Source organism: Equus przewalskii, chromosome 14 (assembly GCF_037783145.1).
Source record: "Equus przewalskii isolate Varuska chromosome 14, EquPr2, whole genome shotgun sequence".
Lineage (NCBI taxonomy): Eukaryota > Metazoa > Chordata > Mammalia > Perissodactyla > Equidae > Equus > Equus przewalskii.
The window spans coordinates 70,735,940-70,761,243 of NC_091844.1; the positions used below are offsets into that span (position 1 = coordinate 70,735,940).

At 35.4% G+C, this 25,304-nt stretch overlaps 1 protein-coding gene across 25 annotated transcripts in view; it reads right to left on the reverse strand.

The window, feature by feature from the left end:
- The window catches only part of NCOA1 (nuclear receptor coactivator 1), a 251,118-nt gene that overhangs the window by 98,000 nt on the left and 127,814 nt on the right, over positions 1 to 25,304 (reverse strand). For 18 of the 25 annotated variants that reach the window (XM_070573179.1, XM_070573170.1, XM_070573191.1 and 15 more), the window contains one exon: positions 9,737 to 9,893. The exons of the other annotated variants lie outside the window; for them this stretch is intronic. The gene's annotated coding sequence lies outside the window, so the exon portion shown is untranslated. The remainder of the gene's footprint in view (positions 1 to 9,736; positions 9,894 to 25,304) is intronic. 25 annotated transcript variants of the gene reach the window in all.

The window sequence follows — 25,304 nt, forward strand, 5'->3', positions numbered from 1 at the left end:
ACCCATTTTAAGGACTACAGCTTTACTCTGAGTGAATCAGGCAATCATTGGAGGGTTAAGAACATAGGATTGACAAGATCTGATTTTCATTCTAAGACTTCTTCTATGAAGGATAAGTGTATTCTGTCTCATCTCAGTAATTTGGTATCTAAGTTTCCAACTGCTAAATGGACTTCCATTTGGATATCCCACTGTCACCTCAAACTCAACATGTATAAAACGTGATGAACTTTAAGTTCCAGATTTTTATTAATGATAAATAAATGAGCTGCATTAGGGATTGATGTCATCACTAAAAAACATCTGTTTAAAACATTTGTTAAACCTCTTCTCGGGGGAAGAGGAAGGACCTATGATAAAGAAAATAATTACAGGTTAAGGTGGAAAACTTCAATGCAAAGGCAAACATGCTGGCCTTGCAACAACAATCACCACAATAAAACAGATGTTGAAAGATTCGAGAATAGTTTTGTTAGCATCCATTCTGAAATCCATACACAAAACAAGAAGAATCAGCTAAGTGATATATTACTCTAGTAAATAAGACTGCTACCTTCTTTTCCTATGGAGATTCACAAACGCATAAATGAGGTTAACCAAATATCACAGAAGTAAAGAAGCCACTTAATTTTATTTTCACACGGAAATACAATGTAAATATTTTTAAATTATTAATATAAAAATGAAATTATGCAATAAATTTATGATAATGAAGAAGCATCAACTCTAAACTTTTTTAAGCAAAAGTAGAAATAAAAGACAGAAGGAAATTATGAACAGGGAAGAAAATGAAAGATAAGACTTTAGAGTTTGCTAAAATCCAAAAGAAAAGAGTTAGCTAACTCCCACTTCATGCTTAAGGGCCACTTCTTGTTTCCTTAGCTGGCCATCTTCTCTGCCTCCAAAGACATTAGGTTATATCCATCTGAGAACTTACCCATCTGAATTCTACTGACTCAAAATACTCCTGGGCACATATTTCTTTTTATAATATGCTATAAATTGTAATTCTCTTGTTTGTCTCCCCTTCTAGACTGTGAACTTAAAGCTAGTTACTAGATCTTTTTACCGTATATCCAATATCTAACATAATGCCGAAAAGATATAGAAGCTAAAATAGGTGATGAGTTAAAAGTAAGTTATTTTACTAACGATGACAGTTAAAAATTTTAAAGGATATTTAAAATTTTTTTATCGTTAAACATTTTCTGGAATCTTTCATAACACTTTGGAATTCTTTCCTATACCTGAGAAATTGAGCTTTCTTGAAATCCTTGTTCCTCTGTTTTCAACGGAAAAAAAAATTACCTTCTTGGTCTAGAAATTGGAAAACATCTCTTCCAATTTTGAAAAGGTATAAAGATCTACTATTTTGGAGAAACCTCCTACAATATTTCACAGTACTGCAGAGAAACAAAGACAAGTTGCAGTTATACAACTGTAAACCTAAATAATACAATCTCACATATTGGATAATTTTAAGCAACAAATAAATCTGGATTGAAAAGGAGATTCCTCATACTATGCTACCCTCAGACTACTGGCTAGAGATTGATATCTGCTAAATTTATCTGAGCTTCTGGAGCTGAGGAGACAGCAGATAATTCAACAGCAGCCAGGCAGCTGGCCCACCAAAATAAGAAGCAGTAGTCAAGAAGCTATGAGAGAGTCAGCAACAATTTGCTGATGATATGATTCTGGCATTAACTGCTTTCTATTTACAAAACACAATAAACAGATAGCGGAATGCAAAACCTCTGATGAGTGAAAACTATTATAGCTGTTCTATTTGTGGAATGGCTTTATATTTGGCAGCAAGGGTACTTAAATAGGGTTCATTAAGAAAAGAAATGTTGGTTTCAGGAAATCAATTTGCATATCATCTTTTAAAAAGAGGTAAGGTTTCTAAGTAAAAGTACCCTGTTGATTTAAAAACAGTTGCTAAATTATACCCAAACAATCTCATGCAATCTCTAGAGAGCAGTTTTAGGAACCCGAAACCATATCTATCTCTGTTCAAATGGACCAGACTAAATCAAATAGGTGAGGCTGAAGAAATAGGTCAGGGCTTTATTTTTCAGTTGAGTCAGAAATTTCTACATAAGAAATTTGTCATTCATCTCCCAGATTTAGCTGAGAACTGCATTCTGAAAAATCAGTAACCATTAGTTAAACAACTCTAATAATATACTTTAAAATACTCACCATGCAATTAGCACAGAGGAGCACAGATACAATGAGAGGGACACTCTGAGAGCTGCAATAAAGTATTGTTTCTCAAACTGGGTTTCTCAAACCCAGGGTTTTCCAAAAGAAGCTTTCAATTTTGTCTTTTCATTTCAATGACAATTGAAATTTCTCTCATGTGATAAGAAAGGATAGGGACTTGAAGATTTTCATTGCCCATTTTATGGCTGAGTAATTTTCCATTGTTTGGATTATGACATTTTGTTCATTCATCCAATTGATGGCCAGCCAGGTTTTTCCTTTTGGGGGCTATTTATCAATAACACTGCCATGGACATTTATATGCAAATTTTTGTGTGAATATATTTTCATTTCTCTTGGGTAAACACCTAGGAGTGGAACTACTGGGTCTTACTGTAACTCTCTTTAACTTTTTTTTTTTTTTTTAAAGATTTTATTTTTTTCCCTTTTTCTCCCCAAAGCCCCCCGGTACATAGTTGTATATTCTTTGTTGTGGGTCCTTCTAGTTGTGGCATGTGGGACGCTGCCTCGGCGTGGTCTGATGAGCAGTGCCATGTCCGCGCCCAGGATTCGAACCAACGAAACACTGGGCCGCCTGCAGCGGAGCGCGCGAACTTAACCACTCGGCCACGGGGCCAGCCCCCAACTCTCTTTAACTTTTTGAGGAACTGCTAAACTGTCTTCCACAGTGGCTGTACACCATCTTAAACTGTCGCCAGCAGTGTACAAGTGTTCCCATTTCTCCATATCCTTGCCAAAAGTTATTTTCTGTTTTTTAATTTTATTTTAATTATAGCCATCCTACTGGGTGTGAAATAGTATCTCATTACGGTTCTGATTTACATATCCCTGATCACTAACGACATAGAGCATCATTTCACGTGCTTACTGGCCATTTGTATATCTTCTTTGGAGAAATGTCTACTCAGGTCCTTTGCCGATTTTTTAATTGAGTTGTCTTTTTACTGTCCGCTGGTAAGAGTTCTTTATTATATTCAGGCACTAGACCCCTATGTGATATATGATTTGCAAATATTTTCTCCCATTCTGTGGGCTACCGTTTCACTTTCTTTATAGTGTCTTTTGATGAACAATAGTTTTAAATTTTGACGAAATCCAACTTATCTTACTTTTACTTCTTTGATTAGTACAATATCTGGCTTCCCTTAAAGACAGTTTATATTAATTGTCATTTTTCTTGTGTGTGAGCCATACTTTTTTGTTTCTTTGCACGCTTCCTAGTTTTTTGTTAAAAACCAGATACTTTGAAGCTAAGGACTGAACAAGTATTTCCCTAAACATCTGGAAACAAAAATTCTCTCTGAACCCATGAAGCCAGGGACCAACACTCAGATGGTGGTTATCCCTGGCCCAGAGAAGAGCTCCTGCCCCCATAAGCCTCTGCCATAAATGATCTGCCAATATCTCAACCACTATGGCCAGGAATAAAAAGCAAAGGCAAAATGATGGATTCAAAGCAAAGAGTTCTTTAAAATAAAGACATCATTTAATCATATTTCACTGATTCTGTAAATATCAGATTTTTCTTAAAGTGTTTTTTGTAAAAGAAAACCTTGCATAAAGTCTTTTAAATTTATTATGCTAATAATAAAGACATTATCAAGGAGTTGGTAACTTAACTTCTAAAAGTATGTAATGTTTAAAACAATGTATTTAATAAGTTTATGTTTACTACTAAAAGGTTATTCTACAAATTAAGAGACAATGCTTTCTTTCTTTGCAGTAATTTTTTCTAAATGGAAAGAACAAGCTTGGAAAAAGTGTAAAAGTTAATTTTTTTCTATTAACACGTATATAGAAAGAAGAGGAAAACCAAACTAGTTTTAAAACCCAATATTTTAAATTCCTCACATTGACTTTATTTAAAATTTAATTTTTAAGATAAAAATAAACATATTTGCCTTGCTAAAATACTCCTATTGTACGAATTTGTGATTGAGGAAAAATAGTTAGCATATAAAATACACATTTGTGCCAGCTATCTTATTAAAATCATTTGGCAAAAATATCCTCAACATTTCCTTGTAAATCTATGAAACTAGATGATTCTAGTATCTTAAAATGACATTGGGTAATTGTAGATATGCTGTACATTCTTCCAAAAATTACTTTTGTGTTGTTCTAACTCGTGAAAAATATGTTGGTATGCCTTAAAAAGAAAAAAAAATTAAAATCGGTTTTCCTAATTACAGCTGTCTATGTGTAAATAACAAAATATGTATTTGATATTTACTTGCATGCACACAGAACAGTTTATAACAGTCTAGCAAAGCAGCAACAGCCTTAAAAAAAACAGCAATCCCAGAGAGAAAATTAAGTGATGAAAATTTCAATGTCTGTCTTGTTCCACCAACTCCACCCTCTTTTCACAGATTCAGATACTGATGAGGAGAAAAACAGCTAGAAGCTGGGGCCAGAAGAGAATTAAGATCAGCATTAGACACAGATAACCCACAGATGATTATCCACAATCAAATAACCACATTTGTTACATAAAATTACTCCAATATCTAAAACAAAGAATTAAGCTCCTGATCAGAAGGTGTTCAATTTCCCTCAAATATTTTAGAAACTCATTTCAGAATTCAGTATGGTTAAATGCACATAGATAAACCAATAAAAGAAAAATACATATACGGAGATCTGATCTTTAATATTATAAGGTAGCAGAAGTACCAAAGTAATAGACCTGCACGGGTCAAAATAATTTGCCAAACAATGGAATTGTATCTTGAGGGCACCAGAACATGATCAAGTCAGATAAACCTCCAGTTAATTTCAGGGTTATCTGCACAACTGGAGGAGAATGGGCATGACTAAAATCAGAACATAACTCTACATACAATCTCCATCACCCCAGTTTACAGAAAAGATACGCGCTTTTTAAAACCCAGCTTAAAATCTAAGTCATCTCACTTGATTCATTAATATTTGGGGAAAAAACTTCATTGATATCCATTGAAAAATGAAAAAAAAAAAAATCCCCAAGCATTTCAGGTGAATAGCTGGTTAAATAGCATCAATATCTCCTCAATGTTAATACTAATTTATCTAGTTATAGCCCTTCTAGTACAATGCCCAACTAAAGACTCTCTAAACAATGAAACTCAAATTTCACTTTCCAATGTTCTCAACAGAATAACTACGAAAACAATGTTTATAAATTTTAAACTGGAGATGTGGATTTACAAAATTTCAGAATAAGAGGGTTCCCAGCAATTGTCATTTAGTACAGTGCTTCCCAAACTTTTTGACTACAGGCCACTTAGAATACACAAAATGCCTATCTTGCCTGTTCCCACTTTCACAATACAAAGTCAGTAGTAACAAAGAATTTTGGACGAACAAAGTTCAGAAAAGGTTCACAAAAATACATAGGCCCATTAATAAGCATTTAATTAAAGGATATGACAATATAATAATATATATTTTGTTTATGTGTTTTATATGTATTAACTCATTTATTCCTCACAATTGCCCTATGAAGTGCGTATTATTGTTACCTCCACTTCACAGAATCACTGATTGAGCTCAACGGTTTTATCTTACTAATAAAGAAACGATGGTCTGATGACAACGACGATGACAAGGACATGATAAAGACTAACACTTACATAGGATTTACTATGTGCCAGTCAAAATCCTAAACATCTAACTTATATTATTTGCTCATAAACCCTACTAATTCATTCATTCATAAAATATGAAGTAGGTACCATTATAATCCATTTTAGAGATGAGGAAACTGAGGCATGGAGAGATTACTTAATCTGCCCAACATCCTAAGTGGCAGAGGTAGAAATCATTCTTAGGTAATCTGGCTCCAGAACCTGTCTATGTTTTAACTTATGTAACTAATTTACAGTCAAATGACTGGTAAATAGAAAAGCCAATAACAGAGTTCCAATTTTTTTGCTTTTGCCGCTATATTAAAATGTTTCTTCATTAGGAGTCTTTCCAGAAAAGCTGATGTTAAATTATACCACATCTAAAAATCATGGGTGGTATTTACAAGCTTCTCAAACACATGAACAGAAGATCTTTTCAATTCTTAGTCCAAACATCACGTGGTAATAAATAATACTGATAATACACCTAATCTTGACATCTTCTATGATCATTATAATATAAAACCAATTACTTCCTATGAGATGTGATTCACCTTAAAATGTAAATGTGCTATTCCTTCAACATCAAAAGTTCTGCCTTTACAACTCACACAACTCAACAACAAAAAATCAAACAACCCGATCAAAAAATGGGCAGGAGACATGAACAGACATTTCTCCAAAGAAGACATACAGATGGCCAGTAGGCACATGAAAAGATGTTCATCATCACTGATCATCAGGGAAATGCAAATCAAAACTACACTAAGATGTCACCTTATACCCACTAGAATGGCAAAAATAACCAAAACAAAAGGTAACAAATGTTGCAGAGGTTGTAGAGAAAAAGGAACCCTCATACACTGCTGGTGGGAATGCAAACTGGTGCAGCCACTATGAAAAACACTATGGAGATTTTTCAAAAAAATTAAAAATAGAAATACCATATGACCCAGGCATCCCACTACTGGGAATCTATCCAAAGAACTTGAAATCAGCAATTCCAAAAGTCCCATGCTCCCCTATGTTCACTGCAGCATTATTTACAACAGCCAAGATGTGGAAGCAACCTAAGTGCCCATGAACTGATGATTGGATAAAGAAGATATCGTATATATATACGATGGAATACTACTCAGCCATAAAAAACAATAAAATCGTCCCATTCACAACAACATGGATGGACCTTCAGGGTATTATGTTAAGTGAAATAAGCCAGATAGAGAAAGACAATCTCTGTATGACTCCACTCATATGTGGAAGTTAAACATGTAGACAAAGAGAACAGATTAGTGGCTACCAGGGGAAAGAGGGGGTGGGGAGTGAGGACAAAGGATGAAATGGTGCACCTACAACACAGGTGACAAACAATAATGTACAACTGAAATTTCACAAGGTTGTAAACTACCATAATCTCAATAAAAATTTTTTAAAAAGTTCTGCCTTTATAAACCCCAATTTTTGTTCAAAAATTTCTAAATCTTGGATTCTAAGATTATATATATATACAAGCACACATACATAAAATTTCTTTCAATAATATTTAAATCATCTGTAGGAATCTACATTATGAAATTTTGGGCTCCTACTATGTTTTTTTTTTAAACTTTTTTTTTTTTTTAAAGATTTTATTTTTTCCTTTTTCTCCCCAAAGCCCCCTGATACATAGTTGTATATTCTTAGTTGTGGGTCCTTCTAGTTGTGGCATGTGGGACGCTGCCTCAGCGTGGTTTGATGAGCAGTGCCATGTCCGCGCCCAGGATTCGAACCAACGAAACACTGGGCCGCCTGCAGCGGAGCGCGCGAACTTAACCACTTGGCCACGGGGCCAGCCCCAGCTCCTACTATGTTTTAACATACTTTCTCCTAAAAAAAAAATCTTTCTGGGCTTTGTTCTACCAGATAAGATTCTCAGTAACAAATCTATGAATCTCCAAAGTTTCATATTATAGTCTCTTTAGAAAGGAACCTAGATGGAAAAGACAGGCTCAAAATGAGTGCCACTGTACAAAACAGATGGCCTGTACTCTTCCAAAATGTCAGTATCATGGAAGACAAAGAAAAGCTGATAAACAATTCCAGGTTAAAGGAACCAAAGAAACGTGACAACTATGCAATTTATGGTTTTGGATAAGACAACTGATGAAATTTTAATATGGACTATATATAAGTTAATAATAATGAAAACGTTAAGTTTCCTGAATTTGATTATCATATTGTGGTTAAGTAGGAGATATATATTGAGTATTTAGGAGTGAGGGTCATGAATGTCTACAACTTACTCTCAAATGATACACCATCATCATCATCGTCATCATTATCAAAATGGTGGTGGAGGAGGAGGAGATGGAGAATTAGTAGTTAAGGGAGAGAGAGATAAAGCAAATATAACAAAATATTTATAGTTGCTGAAACTGGGCAAGGGACATACAGGTGTACGGCATACCAATCTTGCAAATATTGTTTTTAATAAATGTTAAAGGGAAATAGAAAAGATAAAAATTTTCATTGTGACATGAAGAAAATACGACTTTGTCAGAGTCATTCACTGAACAATGAGTTAAAAGAAAAAAAAGACACACAAGCCAGAGTTCAATCACTATATTATTCTATTTTCTTTCCCTTTCTCTTTCATAAAGTCAAGGTACTAACGTTCCCTTCCTGAAAACTCCTAAAGAGAGGGCTCTCCTACATGATTAAAATCTCTCTTAATTATAATACATCTTACTCTGAAAACCTTTTCATTAATCACAATGCTTATTAACTCATTTATCTCTTCTTATTGAGAACTAACAGTCTGATTTCAAATAACACAAAACTTAAGTTAACAAATAAAACGTATCACCAGTAAACAAAAGCCAGAAATCTGATGTGTGTTTGTTCTAGAAACCAAGGAGATTTTAAAGAGAGGTAGCAGGATTAAATGAATATCTTTTCAGATCATTTTGCACCTCCAGTCCTTGCTCTCTGCCAACTGATTGTCTTGCCTCCATCTCCCAAGTTCACTGTTTATTACAAAGATAGGCACTGCTTGTCGGCCAACTAGATTTAACTGCCTTTAAGTTCTGTGATTATTATACCCCACCTTCCAAGTCGACAGCTACCACTCTCCATGGTGACAACTGTCTCTTCCTTTAAAAGTGGGTGGTGTACAGGTGGGCCAGGTATTTCTGGATGCTGATATTGTTCTCCTTCTTAATTTGGACACTGTTTACACAAATATGTTGAGTACATACATGACAACTCAAGAGTTATACACTTGAGATTTGTGATTTTTACCTCTATGTATTATAACTCAATTAAAAAGTCTATTAATTTAAAAAATTCCTGCTGGAAGTCATCCCCTTACTGATTTACCAGTTTCTGATTACTCTTCAACTTTTACCCACCATCTTGGCGTAGGCACGTTTATTTTTCCACCAACAGGCTGCTATGACCATTGTCATGTTCACGGGTACATGAGTTCTATTCCCTCAGTTAGCTCACAGATTCTTAGGAAACAGCAACAATGTAAATAGCCCAAATGTACAAAGTGGACACTAGATAAATACATAGAATTAATGACTGGAAGTATGTTAGAAATATATGGACCAAATCTTGTGATGCTTCAGTATAGTTTTTCTGCTGCCATTTTTAATTCAGTAGAGACCTGAGGGTCTCATTGTAAGATATCAATCTAAAGCCACGTTAACTTCAATGTGCATTAAAGTGGTTTATAAAGTATAATCTAGAACTTTTCTAACACTTTCATTTAGGAATATCAGCACTTGTTTTATAACAACCTTGAAGCTTCTGAGATCAAACATATATTTCCATAAACAATAAGTCAAAAGGCAATCATTTCCCCTCCATACTTCTGGAGAGACAAAGCTCTTGAAAAACAGAGCTACAATTCCTACCTGGGTGACTTCTTTGTTCATAATGAGTCCTCAAAACAGATATGGTCAAATCTAGTGTTCCGGAGGGTAACTTCCAGTGAAATGGGGCAACGACGTTTTCCAAAAATGGTTCTAGTCTCTTCACTCTCACTTTATTTAAAGCCAATTATGCAAACAACTAAAACAAAGGAGAAGAAAAAAATAAAAGCAGAAAGGAGGTTAGATTGTCATTTCATTCTCTAAGAAATTGATAAAGCTTGAAAATGCCAGGTAAAGAAAGAAAAGGCAACTTTTAAGGCCAAATGAAAAAATATTTCCACAAGACAATGGATGAAGATCTGATTTTAGAACTGAAGTCCTTTCTGGTGAGTAAGCATGTATTCCTACTTAAGACAGCTGCTTAAGTAATACATGATTATATTCGGCCCTTAATCTTTGGAAAGATTCATTTATGTGCCTTTTAAAAACTTTTTCGGGCTGCATTTGTATGTTTATTCTTTCTACTTATAAATTCTGAATTCTCATGTTTTCAGTTTGTATTTTCTTTTTTTTTTTTTTTGAGGAAGATTAGCCCTGAGCCAACTGCTGCCAACCCTCCTCTTTTCGCTGAGGAAGACTGGCCCTGAGCTAACATCCATGTCCATCTTCCTCTACTTTGTATGTGGGACGCCTACCACAGCATGGCGTGCCAAGTAGTGCCATGTCTGGACCCAGGATCAGAACCTGCGAACCTCAGGCCGCCGAAGTGAACATGCGCACTTAACTCCTGCACCACCAGGCTGGCCCCTCAGTTTGCATTTAATTCTTTCCTTGATTATGTAATATTCCTCACTATGTATTAAAGCTACTATGATATTGTACTTTCAAATTTTTTATTGAAAAAGTGTGCAAACACTTTATATTCATAATAATTAAAAGTAAAATGTGTTGAGCTCTGGTTCCAGTAATGATGGACTATCTTGTATTGGACTGACTTGTCCACAGATAACGATTACTAACTCTATAAAAAATAACTGTTCAAAGACATTGAAAAGTGAAAAAAAAGCAGGCAAAAATGTAGGAGATTTGATCATTGAAAGAAAGGAACCACAATGGATGACATATACACTTATAAGACTTTCCCTTAAGAGAACTCCTCCCAGTACACCCCCTTAGGAGGCTAGACCTAAAAGAGAAATCCAGTCTCATTGTCTGAAGCACTGGAGAATGTAGTTCAGAGCTGCCAGAAAGCTAGGTAATAGGAGGAGAAAATCATGGAAAGAAGAGTACAGTAAGGAGGGTGGGGGAGGGGCTCCAATCTGTACACAAACGTTCCTCACACCCTTGGCTGATTCCTGACCTGCTCATGCACAGAGAGATTCCAAGTAGCCCAAAAGAAGGCAACAGCTGGAAGATGGAAAAGCTGAACAGAGATTTCAGCTGCTGCCTACCACAGGGGAGACATAGCTTGGATTTTGAACCCTGCCAAGTTAAAAGGGCTTGGTGAATACAACAGGCTTCTCATAGAAACCACAGACAGGCCACATCATAGGAGTAAAGACTATCCCAGGACTAAGGATTCTCCTAAATCTAAGGGCACAACTAAAATACATCTGATGCGACAAAGTATAAAAACCAAGCCTCCAATTTCAAGAAAATCAGCCAGTAGTTTTTTTTTTTTTACTTTTTATTTTGAAATAATTATAGCCTCACAACTTAACAAGAAATTATCAAAGCAGAGAGATTCCATGTATGCATCACTCACCTACCCCACAATGGGGACATCTTATATAACTACAGTGTCTTACCCAAACCAAGAAACTGATTGGCTCAATACAATTATCGAGACTATACACCTTATTTGAATTATCTCAGTTTTTTTATGCACTCATTTTTTTGAACATCTTTGTTTATGATTCTATGACATTAAAATGCGCATGAATAGATTCATATAAACATAGCACATCTGAGATTCTCTTTTGCTGTTTATAATCACACCCTCCTCCTTCTTCCTCAACTCCTGTCAACCACTTACCTGTTCTCTATTTCTATAATGTTATCACTTTGAGAATGTTACGCAAATTGAATCAAATAATATGGTAACTTTTTTTTTCCAGCTGAGGAAGATTTGCCGTGAGCTAACATCCATGCCAGTCTTCCTCCATTTTTCAGTATGTGGGCTGTCAGCACAGCATGGCTGCTAACAGAGTGGTTAGATCTGCACCCGGGAACCGAACCCAGGCTGCTGAAGCAGAGCATGCTGAACTTAACCACTAGGCCACCAGGGCTGGCTCCTGGAAACATCTTGGATTGGCTTTTTTTACTCAGCCTAATGCCCTTGAGATCCATCCAACTTGTGTATATCAGCATTTCATTCCTTTGTATTTGCTCCATAGTATGGAGGTACCACAGTTTTTTTTTCACTGTTTACCTGTTGAAGTACATTTGAGTTGTTTTCAGTTTTGGGCTATTATGAATAATGCTGCTGTGAATATTTATATTCAGGTTTTTGTGTGAACCTAAGTTTTCATTTCTCTAGGATAAATACCCAGAAGTGCAATTGCTGGGTTGTATGGTAAGTGTATATTTTCTAGCCAGTAATTTAACTGTCTACTAGAACAAAAATCAATACTCTTCAGAAAAAGATATCCACAATATCATCCACACTATCATCCACGATATTCATCACACAACAAAAAATTACCAAACATACAAAAAAGCTAGGAATTGTAACTCAAGATTAGGAGAAAAAATGGTCAATAGAAACCTACCACAAGATGATCTAGATGTTGGAAATAACTGACAAGGATGGTAAAGCAGTTTATTATAACTATGTTCAAGATGTTACAATGAGTAAGATCATTTGTCATCTGGCAAATGCTGGCAACAAATAGAAACTATAAAAAAGAAATAAATGGAAATTCAAGAGCTAGATAGTTCAATATCAAAATTTTTAATTAACTGGATAGGCTTAATAGTAGATTTAAGATGGCACAAAAACAAGTGAGTAAACTTGATGTCAAAACAATACCCAATCTGAAGAGTGGACAAATGAAAAGAATTAAAACAAAAGTTGCTTTTTTGAAAAGATAAAAAAAATTGTAAATACTTTAGCAAGACTGATCAAGAAAAAATGAGAGAACACAATTATAAATATCAGAACAAAAGGAGAGATATTACTTCAGATTCTATTGATATTATGTTCTAAACCATACGATGCAAATCAATTCAGTAACTCAGATAAAATGAAGAATCCTTTGAAAAACAGAAATTACTAAAACCACAAAAATACTAGAAAAAATTATTTTGTAATAAAAACACAACAAAACTCCAAGCCCAGATGGCTTCACCAGTGATTTCTGTCAAACATTTAAGGAAGTAACGATAACAGTCTTACACACTTTCCAGAAAACAGAAGAGAGATATTCCCCAACTTGTTTTATTAAGGCAAGCAAAACCCTAATACCAAAACTTGACAAAGATATTACAAGAAAAGAAAGCCAGCCTTATGAATACAGATGCAAAACAGCAAACTGAATCCAGCAATATATCAGAATACTCCATGATCAAGTGTGGTTTGTCCAAGGAATGTAAGGCGGTTTAAAATTCAAATATCAATTAATGTAATTTACCATATTAGAAGAATAAAAAGCAAATAAACATCTCAGTAGATACAGAAGAAGAATCGGACAAAATTCAGCACCCATTCATGATAAAATTCCCAGCAAGCTAAGAATTAAAGGGAACTTCTTCAAACTGATAAGGAGGATCAATGAAAAACTTACAGCTAGTATTTTATGTAACAGTGAAATATTGGGAGGTTTCCTAATGTGAAAAAGACAAGAATGTCCACTCTAACCACTTCTATTCAATATTATAATGGATGTACTGAACGTCCTACTCAGTGCAATCAGTCAAGAAAAAGAAATAAAAGGAAGTTAGAAATAAAGAATTAAAATTGCCTTTATTCATTTAAAAACTGATTTTTTGGTATATAATTCTAAAGAATCTGAAAAAAATTCACTAGAATTACTAAGGGCTTTGGCGAAGATGTAGAACACAAGGTATACAAACATCCACTGTGTTTCTGTAGGACCACAGCAAACAACTGGAAAAGAAATATAATCTTATTTAGAATAGCACCAAAAAACAAAATACTTAGGAATTAATTTAACAAAAGATAAGCAAAACCTACACACTTAAAATTATAAAACACTGCTGAAATGAAAAAAGATCAAAATAAATAAATAAGTAAAGTGATTAAATATGTTTATGGGTTCAAAGACTCAATAATGTTATGAAGTCAATTCTCCCCAAAATTAATTCACATATTCAAACGTAAAATTAGTGGTTTACTTTATACATATCTAGCACATTTTACTATCAATAATACAAATCTATTTTTGTTTTGTTTTACAATATATTTGTAATGGTTTTTTTAATGCTTGTCTTATAGGCTTTTGCTTTTTATATAAAATCTATGTTTTTCTAAATCATGCTTTCCTCCAGTTTTGAATTCCATACTAAAGCGGAATATTTAATATTAGAAAATTAGATGATCTTATCACCTGGACCCCAAAGTGCTTACCTCTTATAGTCCCTCTAAATTAAACTAAGAGTTTTTTATATTTTCAAGACTTTTTTTCTTTCCTTGACTTAAACCCACAATTCAAAAACTCAAAGAAACTTGAACCAGCTCTTTATACTGACTTATAGCCAAAACTATGAAAGAAAGGGATTTATAGTTAAGTTAGCCTAACTTATATTATATTTGGTTGGACTGTTCTCACTGTATATGCCTAGTTTATTTGAATTTGTAATAAACTTAGTGCCCTAAAACATTTCTTACAGGTTGAGATTCCTCCTGATTACCACTTTGTATCTTCTTTCATCTGTGAAGCATGATATCCTTGGATTTTCCCTAGGTAAATCTGTGTAAGAATTGGTAAGTAGTGTTTGACTACGACAAAGATAGCATTGCATACCAGTCATCCACAAATCCAGGTTCTGTCAATATTTGACTTCCAAGGAAGAGCACTTCCTAAAAATCAGTTGTGTACTGAATCCTGCAGGCATAATTGCCAAATAATGCCACTCTCTTCTATAAAACCTGAGCATTCTTATGGGTGCTTTTTGAAAACCAGGCAGTAACTGAAGCCAGATGAATTCCTGTCAATGATTTAGGGTCTGAGAACAGCTTACTAATACTGATGGATTCATGGCCAAACATGCAAGGGAATATGGGAAGATGCTGAAGGGTAGGCTGAGCACAGTCACTCAGGGACTGTATGAAGATAGAGAAGCCCAAGATAAATCCACATTCAAAAATACAGGTAGACAATGAGAAGTGAAAAATACGGAAACCAAGAGAGAGGTGATGGAGAACCAAAGAAGACAGGAGGAATAGGAAAGAATAGGGATAAAAAGAACAGTGCTGAGGATCTGATGCGTGATTGTTATTATGAAATCAATAAGCTTATTATTCTTAAAATAGATCTCTCCAGTAATTATTACGTAATTATCTGTGCTATTCATAGTTCAGTATTTTAAAAGTCTTTCCTCATCACCTCTCCCCTAGGAATCCAGAATGAGAGATCTGATATAGATGATACAAACTCCTAATAGACCCCAGTGACTACTGGGCATGGCTGGAGGGCTCCAATTACTAGTTCCAATTTTCCTCTCATGGGCAAGGCCTTTCTGTCTTCATTACCTGTTTCTAACGCTGGATTCTGGCACAAGTGCTGGCTAATGCAGCATCTCAATTCCTCTAATGTAATTATTAAATTATTCAATTTAATTCCTTAAATTCAATCTGATTGAAGAACCAGACGGGGAAGCAAGGTGAGAGAAGAGTATCTATACTGCACCAAGCACAGAGAGAGTGTAAAAATGAAATCTATAAAACACTCTTCCTTTTGTTGTCTTAGAGTTAGGCAGAAATGCAGGGTCAGGATTTAAAAATATAAAGAGAAATAGAACAAATAAATATCTATGGATCTACCACCCAGAATTAATAACAGTAAACATTTTTTATATATTTATTTTCTCTTTAAAGAAATAAAGCATTATCAATAAATCAAAAGTCCCCACACTCACACACAGCCCACTCTCTTCATTCTCCCTCCCACTGACAGAGATAACCATCATCATGAACTTAGTAAATACCCTTCTGCTTATTTTTTAAAATAATTTTTAGATTCATACCCATAGAAATATATCCATAAAACAACACACACTGATGTTTTATGTTCTAAAATATACATGTTTAAACTGCATATTTAAACTACACATATTCTGCATTTTGCTGATTTCATGCATTATGTTTTGGAACTCTATCCTTGCTGAGGGTATGTGTGTTTCATTCATAGCCTGTATGTGAATATACCACATTTTAGCCATTCTTGTATTTAAGTTGTCTATAAATTTTCATTATTACAAACACTGCCTCAATGAGTGTTCTTGTAACATGGCTTCTTGTTCATATTTCCATATGCACAAGTGCAAGAATTTCTAATGGTGATATCCAGAAGTGGAATTTCTGAGTTGTAGCATTTGTATATCTTCCACTCTACTCTATTTGTCCAATTGCTTGCCAAAATGATTGTTTCACACTCCCACTAGTAGAGTATGAGAGAACTATTTTCTCCAGGTTCTTTTCAACACTTGATATCACCAGACTTTATTTTTTTTAACCAATCTAATAGTTGAAAGAGGGATCTCATTTCAACTGGCATTTCTCTGAATATTATGGAGACTGAGCCTCTTAGCTGGCTATTCGGACATCCTATTCTTTGAACTGGTGTTGGTCTCTTTTCATCCATTATACTAAGGACTCAATAGGCACTTTGTCTTAGTTCTGGGAAATTTTCCTGGATTATACTATTTATTCTTTTCTTTCCTTTCATTTATTCTGTTCTTTTTGGAACTCCTAATAATAGGAAGTTGACCCTCCAGAACTCGTCTCTTTATTTTCTTTTATCTTCTCTTTATCATTTCTTTGTCTTTTTACTCTACTTTCTAAAACATTTTCCTCAATTTATTATCCAATACTTCTGTTAAGTTTTTCTTTTCTGCTATATATTCTTAACTTATAAGAATTCTTTGTTCTATGAATGTGCTTTTTAAAATATCCTATTCTTGCTTTATGGATGCAGCATCCCATGTTTCTGTAGTATTTTATAGACACACATATGGTATATGTATGTCTGTGTCTATATGTGTATATATATGCATATATATCTATACATGGCTGGATATGTACATATATGTGTGTGTGTGTGTGTGCACATACACATAAAATTTTCTCGGCTGCATGGTTTGTTTTTTCCAAGTTGTTCTGTGTTTTCTATTTATTTATTTTGGTTTCTGTTATTCATAGTAGATGCTTTCCTTAGATGCCTGATGGTATTTAGTTGTTTGGGCATAAAAATTTTATTGAGGGGCTGGCCCCGTGGCCGAGTGGTTAAGTTCGCGCCCTCCACTGCAGGCGGCCCAGTGTTTCGTTGGTTCGAATCCTGGGCGCGGACATGGCACTGCTCATCAAACCACGCTGAGGCAGCGTCCCACATGCCACAAGTAGAAGGACCCACAACGAAGAATATACAACTATGTACCAGGGGGCTTTGGGGAGAAAAAGGAAAAAATAAAATCTTAAAAAAAAAAAAAAGTTTATTGAAAGCTCTAACATGTACATGGGGCTACTGACTGTGACCTTCACCACAGGGCAACCTACCCAGGCCCTTTGTTAGGGCTCAAATATTGATTTAAGAACCTGGCTCCCATTATCTACCACTTATTTACCTATTTGCCCAACACCTGTAAACATATAAAGTAGTTTCAGAATTGTTAACCTGCACCCTACCAACTAGAGTACAGTATTTACGTACAGTTCTTTGTGCCTTTAGGTTTTTCTTCTTGAGTTGGTCACATTCTACACAGAAGATTCTTCCTGTTCCCTGCCTGGAGGATAAAGGCCTTAGTTTGGGAAGCCAATAATGAGAAGAGGGCAGGGGCTTTCAGCACTCAAAATGCCAATACTCACTGAATTCCCCTCTACCTTCAATGTGCCTGGTGTCTACTAGCCCAGAGGCCCATGTTTTAACTTAGAGAATATACTCAAGTCTCCCACCCGTCACGATGGGAGCAGTGCATTAGCAAAATGACAAAGAGTGAAGGAGACCCAGACATCTGTTTCTTAAGTAGCTTTTAAAAATCCTCCTTACTTTAGTCCCCTGCCCTTCTTCACCTCCAGCTTCAGAGTTACACAGTACTACCACTGCCTTAGGTCTTTGAAAATTCACCAGTACAAAGTCAACTGACCTTTAGCTTTCTCCACTTAAAACTGGACTTTCTTAGGTTTAATAAGATTGTTACTATTCTAGCTGTTTTCCAGGCTCAAAAATTTTGCCATATTTTCTCTCATTCTTCTACATCTCTGGATTTATGACTAAAAAAACAAACAAAAAGCCCAACCCTTATTGACTTTATCTTTGCTGTTGTTTAAGTAAACTGTGGTTTGGGGAGGGAACAATATTAAAGTGTGCTTAACTTACCACTTTTACCTGGAATCAAATACTGTTATTATTTCTAATATTTTATTTGTTTATTTTTAATCTTCCTGTTATTTTGTAATCTTTTAAAAGTTTTGCTTCATGTATGTTATTAACACCTTAATCTTTTTGAGAATTTTAAAATCCATCATCCTGACATTCTCAAGAACCAATTAGCAATAGAAATTACTCAGTAACATAAAGAATTACATGAGAGAAACAGAATCAACAATAGGCAGCAAGGGCTATACAACAAGTAATCAGGAAAGTTAAGAAAAAGACTGGCTTTAGACCAAGGGAAAGCCTCTCCATACACAGGAGCTGATGCCATGGATTGTGACTTGGAGGAAGCAGAAAAAAAAAATCCATCTTCTGTTAGCAAGTGTCACCCTATGAGATGAGTGTCAAAAGCAGCTGTGGTCTAATGTGCTCTTCTCTATGAGGAGGTAGAAGAAACTCCCAAACCTCTACGGGCTGTCGATTCTCCTGCCCATGTACACTGACTATGAAGTGTGATGAAAGGAACTTGTTACTAGTAACACTTAAAATTACAATGTTTATACATTAATTACTTTAATAAAATTAGCACAAATTCAAAGTTATTTTCATTATAACATGACTTTAACTTTTCTTCTCTATGATATACTTTTTGATGAGGAAATGGATAATATTAGCCAAAATTTCCAGTGTCCTAGGACTAATAGCTTAGGTTACCTATGCTGTCATCCAGTAGTAGGTTGTTATAAATAAATCATTAACACCAGTGACAATTATAAATCATTTTGGTTACATGGAGTTAAGATTTCATAGTATCGTCTATGTTCTTATTGATTCTACCCCAAATAAAATTTAAGAAACCAGAAGGCATTTAAAAAAAATTGTGTGAAAGGGGCCAGCCAGGTGACATAGTGGTTAACTTCGTGTGTTCTGCTTCAGTGGCCTGGGATTAACAGGTTCGGATCCCAGGTGCGGACCTACACACCACTCATCAAACCAAACACTGTGGTGGCGTCCTACATACAAAACGGAGGAGGACTGGCACAGATGTTAGCTCAGGCCCACTGGTCCTTAAGCAAAAAGAGGAAGATTCACTAAAGATGTTATTTCAGGGCCACTCTTCCTCACCAAAAAAAAAAAAGCATAAAGGACTAAGTTTTTTATTTCTTTCAAGATTTTCATGAAAGAACAAAGAAAGGATGATGTTACCAACTTTCCTATTAGTGATGACACAAGAGTCATGATCTCCAAATCAAAGACAAAAATGATTTAAATGAAATTTGAAATCAAGCCATCTATGTTAATGTTAAAACAACAAAATTTAGGGGCTGGCCCCGTGGCCGAGTGGTTAAGTTCGCGCCCTCCACTGCAGGCGGCCCAGTGTTTCGTTGGTTCAAATCCTGGGTGCGGACATGGCACTGCTCATCAAACCATGCTGAGGCAGCGTCCCACATGCCACAACTAGAAGGACCCACAACAAAGAATATACAACTATGTACTGGGCGGCTTTGGGGAGAAAAAGGAAAAAAATAAAATCTTTAAAAAAAAAGTTTATATATTTGACTTCTCGATAGTATGTAGCTGCTTTTTCTTATTAACATTATTTGTGAAGAGGAGGCCTAGAAAAAAACGAAGACTTTAAAAATAAAATTATTTATTTTTTAATAGAATGGCAATATTTACTTACTTTTCCTTGTTAATCTTTAATTTTTAGAAGGCTGATTTCATTGTTCTTACGATAATGAAATGCTTTTACAAAAACTTTGCAATCTCTCTCCAGAAAAAAATTTACTTCTTCACACAATCTTTTGGGTGCCTTAAAAAACCTTCGTAAATTCATGGGTGTTGTTAGGAGACAAAATTGTATTATATTGGAAAGATATGAAAACCTTTGTCCCATGGTAAGAGCAAGAGCTCCAGGAGGATTCTAGCTGGGAAATAAATCTTGGTAAGTGGTAACAATTCTACCAGTGGACCAGCATTAAAGAGAACCACAACCCCAAGGAAATTCTCCGTGCACATGTACAACAAGAGATCTGAAAAAAAACGTTTATGCTAGCAATGCTTATAAGAGCAAAAAGTAGTAATAACCCCAAAGCCCATCAATAATAGAATGGATTAGTAAACTCTAGTATACTGATACAATAAAACCTCACACCAGCGAAATTAACTGAGCTTTCTATTCTCATTTGCCTACAGATAACCACATTCCCTTCTTACAACTGAGGGAGTATAGCACTACTGTGAAAAGTATGGATTCCCGAGCCCAACTCCACCACTACTAACTTTCTGACCTGAACCTCTCCATGCCTCGGTTTCCTGGTCTACAAAAAGCAGGATAATACTTGTACCTACTCAAGAGTTGTTAAGAGAGTAAACATTTAATATTGTTAAGTTACTTAAAAACAGCACCCGACACATGGTAAACACCCTGAAGTGTTAGGTTAATAAACAGACCATAGCCAACTAAGTTTAGTATCTCTTCTACTTGGCAGCCACCTTTCTAACAAATGAGGGCAGCCATCATGTTTTCCCTTAGTTTTTGCCAGACTTGGGTATCATGCATTTCTTTAATTATTTGCTTGAGTAATATACATTCAGGAAATTTTATGTACCTTCATGTGGCTTTTTGTTTTTAATTCTCATTCTTCTTCTAGGGAAATACTGATGCTTAAATTCTAAGATTTTTTGTTTTTGTTTTTTGCTGAGGAAGGTTTGCCCTGAGCTAACATCCACTGCCAATCTTCCTCTTTTTGTATGTGAGCCACTGCCACAGCATGGCCACTGATAGACGACTGGTGTAGGTTCGTGTCCAGCAACTGAACTCAGCCTGCCAAAGCAGAGTGTGCCGAACTTAACCAGCAGGGCTAGCCCAGTTAATTCTAAGTTTTAAAGATAAAATAAAAATTTTTAAAGTACACTAAGAAGCCAATCCATAAGTGCCTTGTTTCTTAATTTCTATTTCTTATCTCACTTTTCAGAAAAGGCAGATAACCTTAAAACCAAAATTGTGTTTAACTGCCTGCATATTAACTACTAAATCTAAAACATTAATAACTCTTAGATCCACCATTACATTTACATTAAAGAGATAAACACTGAAAAGTCTGCACTAGTGGATTTCAATACTACTAATTCTGGATGTAGTATAAACACATCTATTTTGGAGACAAATTATTCTCAAAAGAATGCTCCTAATATTTTTATGCTCTACTCTAAGCTCCACACCTGCAAACATCTACCTAATCATTAAGGAGTTCCAAACTAAACTCCTCCATCTTCCTTGACTCTTCCCTATCTCCCCCAAATGGCACCTTCATATCCACCCAGTTGCTGCTACCAGAAACGCAGATATCACCCTTGAAATTTTTTCTACTCTCATATCCTATATATTCAATAATTAAGCCCCAACTAATGTGTTTCAAAAATAAATCATCAATCCACATACATACAAATCCGATATTCCATTCCTGCTTACACCTCTTCCATGAGGTTTTATCTTATTTATAATAAAATCCAAAACTCATGACACAGCCACTCTCCCCACAACACACTAGGCTTTAGCCACAGTTCTTTCCTCAGTTCCTCCCTACTCCCAATCTTTTTTCCCCACTTCAAGGCCTTCACTACAATATTTTCTCTACCGTGAATAATTCCTCCTATCTTCCTCACCTGCCCAATTCCTATTCATTGTTCAAGCTTCAGCTAAAATTCTACTTCTCTCACCCTGGTTATCTAAATCAGCTCTCCATTACGCTTTCTACTTTTGCTTCTTAGAATTTTTCACAATTTTTATTTACATATTTGTTTGTGTGATTATGTGCTTACTGCCTATCTCCCTCACTAGATTGTAACCTCCCAGATGGATATTCTTTTAACTGGCACAGAGTAGGTATACAACATTTTAAAAGGTTAATTTGTGGAATTAGTGAACCTGTTCTATTTCAACAATGGTAATGCAGTTCAAAGCTCAAAGAGATTGTGGATCATTGGACTGGTCAAAGGACATTACAAATCGTTCTAAAGAAATCCAAGAACAGTATCAATGGCATGGGGGGGCATACTATTATTAATATAAGGGAGTAGGCACAGATTTGGAGGTGAGAACACAGGGAGGAAAGAAAGCTGAAAGTAGTAAAACTGCTAGATTAGTCTCTACCAACTGGAGAAAGCCCATTTCTGTGGCATCATTCTGCAATATAATTTCTCTCTCTGTTTTTGTCACAAGGCAAGAGAAAACACCAGGGTGTTGGAGAGAGTCCACATTCAAAGAGCTAAAAATGAAATGTAACACCTAAACTATAAGCATTTAGTTCCTTCCTAAAGAGCAACTCAACTAAATCGGAAGGCAGCTGTTGAGGACTAGCAGCACTAAGCTGTTCTAAATCTCCAAAACACCACACTGGGATGCTCAGATAGGATTTTAATTCCCAATACAGGTTTTATACGTGTTAGAAGATGACATTTTACCAAGGCCTAAAACAAAGCAAAGGTTAGATCACTTCAGGTAACAGTTAAAGTTACCAGATGGGTGTTTGTAACATTTCTACATGCAGCATCTACCTACTCCACACACTGTCAACTGATAAATACAGTCTTACTCCTTCTTCGTATCTCTCAAGGGTAGCAAAAAATAGACACTCACTAAAGTTAACTGATAATATTATTTGCATCTAGATATTTCTACTTCTTTTTATGATATTTCTAAATTACATATTATCTTTTAAAATAGAGACGTGACCAGCAAAAGTGCTTAGAGGTCTTAATAAGTAATCCTACTTTTTGGAATACAAAGTTATAATCATGTAATGAGGTGTGCTAATCTATGGTTACCTTTAACTATCACTTTCCACATAGTGATATGCACAGTATACAGCGTTGGGGGGTGGATGGGACGGGGAGTGAATGATAACCAGAGCCTTATGACTTCAAAAAACAGGTAATAAACCATAGTACAGTATTTTAAAGTCAAATTATAAAACGTTTTATTTCTTTTACTCAGTGTACATCATTTCTTTTGTAATGGGCAGAGTCATTCAGTCCTGAAATATTTAAGAGCCCAATATGTCGTAAGCACTATACCAGCTGCCAGGGTACAGCAGTGAACAAGAGTATGAAGCGCCTACTCTTTGAAGCTCACATTCAACCAGAATGGAAAGATCAGTAAAGAAAATTGGATACTTTGAGGTAGAGAGTTACTAGGGGAGCTACCTTAGATGGAGTGATTAAGGAGAGTTTATATGTATGGGTAACATCTGAGATGAGACCACATATAATAAAAAGAATCCCAAAATTATTTCAGAAATGAATGATTTCATAGTATTTATGCAATAAGAACTCAGCAGAAAGAACCTCTTATCCTCTTTCACTAATCTTGAACTTCTCATTACCCATAGGATGACTATACTTGTAAATCCAGGCAACACTAAAAATTTAGTGGGGCAAAAAGAAAATATTCATCACATCATTCAAAGTCCTTACCAGATACACTGTTATCGCTAGAAATCATACTACCATTTTCCCAGTTCTCTAGGTTCTTAGAACTGTTCAAGTCAGCTCTCCTTCTTGCATTTCCTATATTCAATCTATTAAGAACTCCTGATAATTCTTTCTCCTCCATTTCTATCAAACCAGCATTTTGTTCAGTTTTTCAGAATTATCATTATACTCTATACTGTCACCAATCCAAGTCTGAGGCACCTTAGCAGCCATCTCTACCCTCTATCCTGGGTCTGCTTACACAATGCATCCTGCTAAATAATTCTCCACATCCCCATGTTCACAATGTCACACCCCCAGTCACCATCAACAGTGCCGTCGCGTAGTGTCATAAGAACTCACACTCCTGTTACCTAGCATTCAAGGTCTCCTATTATCATAGCCTCTAATAACAGAGCTTAAAAATACACAAGACAGGGGCTGGCCCTGTGGCCAAGTGGTTAAGTTCGCGCCCTCTGCTGCAGGTGGCCCAGTGTTTTGTTGGTTCGAATCCTGGGTGCGGACATGGCACTGCTCATCGAACCACGCTGAGGCAGCGTCCCACATGCCACAACTAGAAGGACCCACAACTAAGAATATACAACTATGTACTGGGGGGCTTTAAGGAGAAAAAGGAAAAAAATAAAATCTTTAAAAAAAAATACACAAGACATAGTGACTGAATTAAATGGAGAAAAACAAATACACATTATAATTAAGGATTTTAACACCCCTCTCTCTGAAAATGATAGAAGCAGATCCCTCTAAAAAAACAAAATCAATAAAGACTTAGAAAATTCGAACAGTACTATCAACCACCTTGACCTGACATTTTTAGAACACTACTGTACTGTAGCCCAAAAACTACAGAATAAATATTCTTTCCAACTGCATGTGGTACTTTCACCAAGAGAGACTATCTGTTAAGTCAAAATAAATTTAAAAGGATTAAACACATCAGAATGTTATTTGAACACAACTGAAATAAATTAAAAATCAGTAAAAATAGGATATTTAGGAAGACTTCCCACCCAAATGCTTAAAATTATACTTCTAAATAATCCAAAAGCAAAAACTTTTTAAAAATAAAAAAGAAATGTGAAAATATTTCAAATGGAATGACAATTAAAAAATACATCATACAAGAATTTGTAGAATATAGCAAAAGCTGTGTTTATAAGGGAGGGAATTTTGTAGGTTTAAAAAAATGCTTAAATTAGGGGGAGAAAAAGGTTCTTTAAAGTTCTACCTTAAGAAGCTAGGGAAAAAAAAAAAGTAAAGTAAACCTAAAAAAAAAAAAAGAACAGAAATCAATGAAAAGGGAAAAAGAGAGGAAAAAAATTAACAAAGCAAAAGTTAGTTCCTTGAGAAGATCAAAAAAATTGATAAATCCCCAGTTAGACAGCCATAACACAGCCTCACTTTTCCTTCAACTTTGTCTGAAATCACCACGCCAGGCATCTTCCAGACTTCAGCCACAAATGGTTCTCATCCTCAGTGCCGACCTCCTGATCTTCAGCAAACTATGGTTCCTGGGCCAAATAGGGTGCCCTGCCTATTTTTGTATGGCCTGTGAGCCAAGA